The sequence below is a fragment of the Pogona vitticeps genome, chromosome 1 (genome assembly GCF_051106095.1).
Source record: "Pogona vitticeps strain Pit_001003342236 chromosome 1, PviZW2.1, whole genome shotgun sequence".
Classification (NCBI taxonomy): Eukaryota; Metazoa; Chordata; class Lepidosauria; order Squamata; family Agamidae; genus Pogona; species Pogona vitticeps.
The window spans coordinates 58,973,453-58,981,753 of NC_135783.1; positions in this window are offsets into that span (position 1 = coordinate 58,973,453).

Sequence of the window (8,301 nt, forward strand, 5' to 3'; positions counted from 1 at the left end):
ATTTAGTGACAGTGCAAGACAAAAAGACTCGTAAACCTATTTACGTTAGCCCTGGCATCCATTCATGCAGGTCTGATGAGCTGTGATGAAGATCCCATGTGCTGCTGGCTGTGTCTAAATGAAAACAAAAAGAAACAAGAATGGACTTTAGAGGGGAAAAGAAAGGAAGCCTATGAGTGCCAATCCGCATGTAGATCTGGAAAAGACAAGAGGAGGAAGACGTACTCTACCTATTTTCTGTACTGCCACCCACTGGTTCACATCATGTATAACATGCATTGGTGCTCTAATCTAACAGCAACAGTCATTGTCTGACAGCAGATCAAAAAATTGTCTATTCCATCATAGTTCAACATATTACCTATTCTAATGGGAAGTCTCTCTCCTGACCTTTTAATTACAGATCAGGGCTGCAGTAAAGCTGGGGCCCACAGGGCCAAAATGCTGGCATGCTCAATATGACATCACCTACACATACACAACTTCCCTGTTCGTTCTCAGAGTGCAGTTACATTGGGAAACGGAGCTGTGATTTGATTCGCAGCCCTCATTATGTATGAAATCATAATCAGTGCTCACACTGGGCTTGAGTATTAAATTGGGAATTCATCTTCCACACCAATAAGTCAGCAAATCACCAACTCCAAGCACTTTTGAACTCCCACCCTTCAAGAGGTGATCCAGAATTGAGTCAAGAGTTCTCTGCCTGGGGTAAACTGCCCCCTATTTCTCTCTTTCTGCTGCTGCTTCCCCCCACCTTAGTTGGCCTCCATACCTAGTGCCCCCTCACCTTTTATACCAGTGTTTCATACCTCCCTCTTTCCCTTTTCCTCTTCTTCCTGCAAATCCTGTCCTGTGCTTAGTGTACCCAGCTCTGCTCCCTTTCACACCACTCCCTCAGATACAAGCACATGCATGGATGCATGCTATCTATGCATACATATACATGCACAGGCAAACAAGAGGTCAGTCAGGTGCCTTTCTGCAGCCCCTCCACATGTAATAGAGGTGGCAAAAAGCAATGAGTTTTTTGGTGGCCTCTTTTCTCTCTCTCCCATTTTTGCTTCTTGCCCCCCATGCACACACACACACCACTCCTGTTCTCTTTCATTGCACTCCTCTCTTGAGGGTCCTCTTTTTTTTCTTCTGCTCTTCTCTCTCTTCCTCCTCTACAGACATGCCCCCCCTGTCTATATGCACAGTAAAAAACCTGTTTTGTTTACTTCCAGCAAGAAAAAGTAGAAAGCCCCAGATGGGAGAGAAAAAAGTGCCAAATGGGTTCGAATCAGCAATTGCATCATGCAGGCAGCAAACAAACAAACAAACAAGCAAGCAAGCAAGCAAGCAAGCAAAACCTTAAAATTCACTTGTTTTATAAATGAAGCAAATTCCGAGGTACAAGATCTGATGGTGCAAGGTTGAGTTGTAGTTCTCTCATGGTAGCTGGAGGGAAACAAACATTTGCCCCAAAACAATAAATTGTTTTGAACCCTGCTTTTCACAGTGCAAAGATTTTTGGAGGTGTTTCTTATTTGTGACTTGTGTCCCACTCACTTTTACAAAAAACAACAACACCATTCTGCTCCCTGTGGAAACAAAAAACTCTGTGACTTCTTAATGGATATACGAGGGGGTGCTGATAAGTATTGAGCCTTTCCCAGAAAAAAAATGAGCTAGGAAGCTGTAACTGCCACAGTATTCTACATATTCCCCCAGGAAGTCAATGCACTTGCAACATCTGTCCTGCAGCTTCTTAAGTCCCTGTAAATAAAAATCTTCCGACTGCTGGTGTAACCACTCATTTGCAGCATTAGTTGCCTCCAGAACACTCCCAAATCATTGTCCCTTTAGGTGTTTTTTTAGTTTGGGGAACAGATAATAGTCAGAAGGAGCCAGGTTGGGAGAATAGGGTGGATGGGGCATCACTTGAAAGCCTAAGGAGGTCAGTTTTGCCATTGTTTCACCCGCAGTGTGTGACGAGGCGTTGTCATGCAACAGGATGACACCTTTGGAGGGCTTTCCTCAACATTTTTCCTTGATGTTTTGCCTCAACTTCATCAATAAAGCACAGTAATATTTATCATTGATGGTTGAACCCTCTTGGATGAAGTCCACCAGCAGAACTCCCTTCTTATCCCAAAAACTGTTGCCATTTGCTTCTGCACCAACCTTTGCACTCGGAACTTCTTTGGCCTAGGGGAACCACTGTGCCTTCATTTCTTAGACTGTTCCTTTGTCTCAGGATCATAACAGTAGATCCATGTCTCATCACCAGTTACCAGTTTGCCCAGGAAATCTGACTCATTTCTTGCAAAATGTTCCAAAACAGCCACCGATGACTCCACACGTTCCCCTTTTGTTCGGTTGTCAAAAGTTTGGGGATCCACTTTGCTGGCAGCTTTCTCATTTCCAAGTCGTTGCAGATAATGGCACCAACCCTCTCACATGATACTCTCAGATATATAGCAATACTTTTGGCTGATATTCGGCCGTCCTCCATGATCATGTTATGGATGGCTTTCACATTTGCAGGCACAGAGACAGAAACAAGCCTTCCACTGGGTTTCTCACTTTTAACACCGAAATGGCCAGTTTAAAAATTGACAACCCAACGTTTAACTGTTGCATAGGAAGGGCCCCTGTTGCCCATAGTTTGTGACATTTCATCATGGATCTGCTTTGCACCTTTCCCTTGGAGAAACAGGAACTTGATTATGGTCCTATGCTCTTCCACACTGAACTTTTCTGGAGGTGCTGCCATGTTCACTTTGGACCGGAAAATGAAAGTTAAGTTAAAATCCTAGGTAGTTGGTTTTTGCACCATTGAATACAGACAGATTGGCCAATACACCCTGCAATTTATAGCTTCCAAGGCAGCTCAGTTTTTTCTGGGAAAAGCTCAATACTTATCCGCACCCCCTCATAGAACAAAATGGCTCCCTGCATTTTTAGACTGTCTCAGAGGCATGGCTAGGTAAACTGTCATGATGCACACACTTGTGTGATTCTTTCTTCTCCCACTTGTTGTTGGTGATGCTGAATCTTAATCAAGAATCTGAGCTGATGTCCAGAACAACCATGGGGGCCCTTTTTTCCTCAGCAAGTTAGGAAGGCAAAGGCACACTGAGTGCAAGTTGTTTAGTCGTTAAGTCGTGTCCGACTCGTCGTGACCCCATGGACCAGAGCACGCCAGGCCCTCCTGACTTCCACTGCCTCCCAGAGTTGGGTCAAATTCATGTTGGTCGCTTCGATGACACTGTGCAAGTACATGGGTATAAAAAGGTGGAAGCACAAGGTGGCAAGACAGCCTGACTGGCCACACAGGCTCTATCTTCCTTCCTTCACTTTGCTGACTAGAAGAGGGACTAATAATGTGATTCTGCTTCCCCTGTGAACTTCTGAAAGAATTTTGATTTCCCTCAAATGTCTTCTCTCTCAGTAGATGTAAGTAGTTCCTGTCGGTTGCTAGGCAACTTTGCGATTAAGCTGCAGAGGAAAGCTTGTCCCTGCTGGGAGATGGAATGATACAAATAGCTGTGAGAAGTGAGAAGGTCTGGTGATGTCTCAAAGGCACAGAAGCCTGAATACCAGCCAGTCACTGAACAGTTTTCCTGGAGGGAACAGCTATAGTTGTGAGGATTTATCAGAGTTTGTAGCTCCCAGAAGGGACCAAGCCCATAGCCCCTTCCCTTTACTTCTCCTTGAGCTTCCTTATGCTACCTCTCCTACAGGCACGAAGGAGGATAGATGTGGAACATTATATAGGTCCCACTGAAAAATGTATTGCTGCAGCCAATAAATTTAGTAGCAACTGTGAATTTAGTGGGAACTGTGTCGGAGAAGATACCAGACTATCCTGGTCCATACATTTGTCAGCTCAGCTGCATCAGGTTCACTGAGATTTCAGGGGCAAAACCTGAAACCAGGGGGTGGGCATGTATGATATCACAGAGGCAGGGAGGGGAAGATTGGGAGGGAAAACAGGATTGTCTCCCGACCAGCTAATTGTGGAAATGAGTGCATGAAGGGAATCCCAGAAATAGGCCTAGACTACAAATAAGTGTACGTTTGTAGGCAATACTGTATGGGATGTGCAGAAGGTTCACTACCAGTTCACACAGAATGTTTCCAGATGCAGGCTGCTCTCACCTATGTACCAAGAAGGCTCATGATGACACTTGACTCCCTGCCTTGATCCAGACTGCACAATGGGCCGACCGCCTTCTCTCTCCAGCTTCTGGTTCTTGGTGCGCCAGTTGTGTGCATGCGGAGGTTTCACAAACACCTTCAGTCTGAGCTGGTGAGTCCTGGCACCAGATGGAAATGGGGGATGACGGATACCCAGGTCTTAAACTAGGGATAGATTATTTTTAAGAAGCTCGGGGTCAGATTTTTGTAACAGTTGCACAAGGCTTGGGAAGAGCCATTTATTTATTTATTTATTTATTTATTTATTTATTTATTTATTTATTTATTTATTTATTTATTTATTTATTTAACTTATATGCCACCCACTCTACCCAAAGTCTCTCGGCGGCTTACAACAATAAAAATACAATAAAAAGATAAAACAATTTTGGGTGATTTTTAAAAAAGCTGTAACAGGAAGTGCCATGATAGGCATTTTTTATTTTGTTTTTCTCACTTTCGGGATGTAAGGGAAGCTTAGGGGACTCATTTACCCTAAGCCCTTGATGTCAATGCCACTACTCTTGGAAACACGGAACTATTAACCCTCCTATGGTTTATTTTAACCTTTTCATGAGGGTCCAGGATAGCTTTGGGGTTGTAGCCTACAAGCCATATGTCATTTGCACCTGCTTCAAAACAAAGAACAAACGTTCTCCTCCTCCTGTGTTACTTCTTCTGAGAGTTGTCTCTTACTTGGAAACCCAGACAAAACGACAATTGAAAACAACAATTCCCTGAAACTCCTGCCCCACAGAGCCCTTTGAGACTTGGGGGCACAGTTTAAATTCTGCACAGGGTTTAGGGAACACAGAGAAAAACGGTGTGATTTTCACAACACAGAGAACCACGTACTGTATGGACATCTTTGTGAAATGATGGGAGCTAAACATGGGCAAAAACCGCTGGTTCGGTGGTTTGTGCTGGTTTGTTTATCAGTTGAACAGATGTTTGGCTGTTCAAAGCCCCTCCTCCTCCAATAGGCACCCACTCAGAGACAGCTCTTGGAGGAGGTGGGGCAGGGAGGCCAGGCCACTGCCGCTGAGTGAACACTTGTTGGAGGAGGTGGGACTTTGAACTGCCAAATGCTTGTTTGGCTCGTCTCTAGTGGAAATCTATTGAGCACCAGGAGTGATCAAGGAGGCAGTGAAAAGAAGGTGGAGAGGGGTGTCTTGCAACCCATCCTTGATACAGTTGGACATTTCTCCATTCAGGGTTGATGGGACATAAAGGGATCAGCTTTATGACAGCATTTTAAAGATTTCCATCTGTAGCAATCAACAAATACTTATTTCCAAAGCAATAAATTTTTCCATGTGTGAAAACAAGGATTAATTTTGTCAAATATGGGCAAATCTTTTGTGCATATTTGAGCTGCAAGCTGAATGCAGAGAGCAAAACATGGTGGCTTTCGAATGTATGCCAGGATCTGCTGCCATAGATTCTCTCATTAGATGGATTATTTGGATTTCCAGCCATGCAGCTGGCAAGCATCCACCTTCTCAGGCAATTCCTGGTAGGCAACTTAGGTTTTGTGACTTTCATTTTCTTTTGTTCTTTATGGCTGCCTTTGCTCACTAGAAGATTCTGTACATTAAACCTCAGGAAATTTATAACCTGCCTGCTTTGTCTGCCAAGATGAGCTGCACGCATTTGGCAGTTACACAACATAACCCCAGCAGCCGCTTCCCTTCGCTGCTAAGTCTGGGTACCTCACAGCTTGTACATCCCTAATTTGTTTAAGGTTTTTACTAGGCCAAGAGGAGGAAGAAGAGGATGCCAAGCACTGGACTGTAGGAGGTTTATTCCATTTACTTGAGGCTGCTTGGCTTGCAGTTTTACATCGTCTTTCAGTGCTTCAAAGCGCGGGAGGTAATAAAAGTCTTTAGTTTCATTGATTATTCATGGCATTTCGGCATTCTTAGAGGCCACACAGAGAAAGTCTCCCAGCATATTTAAAGAAAGATTTGGTCTTTTTCAAAGAACAGGTGGTCCCTGCACCAAAATGTTTCAATGTTGCAATGTGCTGTACACCTGTTCAATACTTCAGTCAGATAGCCTCCTGCTAGTATATTGGTGGTTGACTGATCAATTATGGACTGTCGTAAAGCCTTCTCTTGTTGCTGGATACCCCCCAGCTAATAAAATAATTCATTGCCTTAACTAAAATTGAATAAAATTAATTTACTGCAGTTAACACCAGGAAAAGCAGACGCACTACGTGTAGCTGAACTTCCAGATCTTCATCAGAGAAAAAGGGGAAAAAAACTGCTACAGAGCAGTAATTGAGGCCAAACTACAGTAGATGCAGTACTAATGCCACTGACACCGCCATTTGTACATGCAACTAATATCTCAATTTTTCATTATGAAAATAGCAAAGGGGGAGACCCACACTGCAGTATTTGCCACACCTGTTTGACTACATCACATCATCTCCATGGCTAAAAGCTCAGTCAGGCACCAGCTTATAAAAGCCTACCCTATTGATAAAAAGTCCTCTCTCTAAAGCTAGTATTTATATTTTAGGGTTTCAGGAGAAGGGAATCTGTAATATAATAATTTATCCTGTCTTCATCACCACTACATCCTTTGCCTTTCCATTCTGCACAATGACAACGTTTTTGTAAGATAAGAAGGAAATTGTCTGTTTTGCTTCTTTAAAATAGCAATTCCTTTGAAAAATAAAAATAAAATAATCCACCAACATAAATGCAATTACTTGACCCAAATTCACATTTTTTTAAAAAATGTAAGAGGCAGAGCACTGGTTTTGCACGAGGAAGGTACCAATTCAAACAAGAAAGCTGCTTTATATTGAAGTCAGATTCTGTCCCTCTCTTCCAGTGCTATTTGCTGTGGTTGACAGCAGTTTCCAGGGCCACTGGGAGATTTCCCAAGACCCACCGCTTACAGAGAAATGGAAGGAGTTAATTCTTTAGCTGTCTTCCCGGCAGAGATTGGAAACATTTGGATTTGGGACTACAGCTCTCAGAATTGGACTGGCTCTGGGATTCTGAAAACCACCATAGAAAAATTTCCCATCTCTTATCTCGTGGTCCTTACGGTATCTATTCCATTCCTTAGCTTCAGCACCCATCACCAATACATTGAGTTGTGCCTGAAAACAACCATGAAGCCAATACAAGTGTTGTAATAAAAGAGCCACATGCTCCCAAAAAGTGGTTCTCATCAACAGGCCAGATGCCACATTTTGGACCAGCTAAGCAGGATGGTGGAGGGCCTTGCTCCTAATTGCATGATAGGCTCACTGGTTCTCTTCTCAGCTCTCCCCTTACTCTTGGCTTTTTGCACAAGAGCAACACGCGTACAGACATCCTTTGACTGAACTAGTGAACCCTGCCATCAGCCAGCAAGGGGTAGAGATGGATGCTATGGCTTTCAAGCTACCTCATGCACAAGAGTCAAACGTTGTCCTCTAGGGATGCTCACTTCGTAATTTGCCTCCTTGCTGGATAACCAAGGAAGCATAACAGCCCCCCCCCGAGACCTCGGCTGTTGCCCTGAGACCAGACAACCTTACTTGAAAAGGAGCCTACATGGAAGATTATTATTTAGGATAGCATCCCAAGAGCCTATGTTTTGGCCTAATCAGCCTCTGAAAATGGTCATTCTGTGAGAGTTGTAAGTCTTGTTGTACAGTGGATAATATTATAAAAAATGCTAAATCATTATTCCACCCACTCATGGGTTTTCTGAGTGGACCTGATTTACGATTGTTAAATCACTGGAGGTTGGCAGCGCTGGGCGTCTTGTCCCAAGAGGCTTTTGTATTTCCCCCGCCCTTCCTTCTTATAAGTCTTGCATCAGCAAAATATCCAATTCTGTCTGGGCTTCCAGGTCCCCATGACAGATTGTTGAAAGGATAATGAAATAGCCCACTTTCCCTCTGTTGTAACACACTCTCCTGTAACACTAATGTGCAGCTAAGTGCTTACTCCATAATAAACCACCCATACTAATTTCCCATGCTGTACAGCCCTTCATAACACATGAGATGCTTAGCTTCTGAGAAGGTTATTATAAAGAAGGACGCTGTAATTTAGTAGCTCATTTAATAGGAACCAAGAGAAATATGAGGCCTGCCAATGC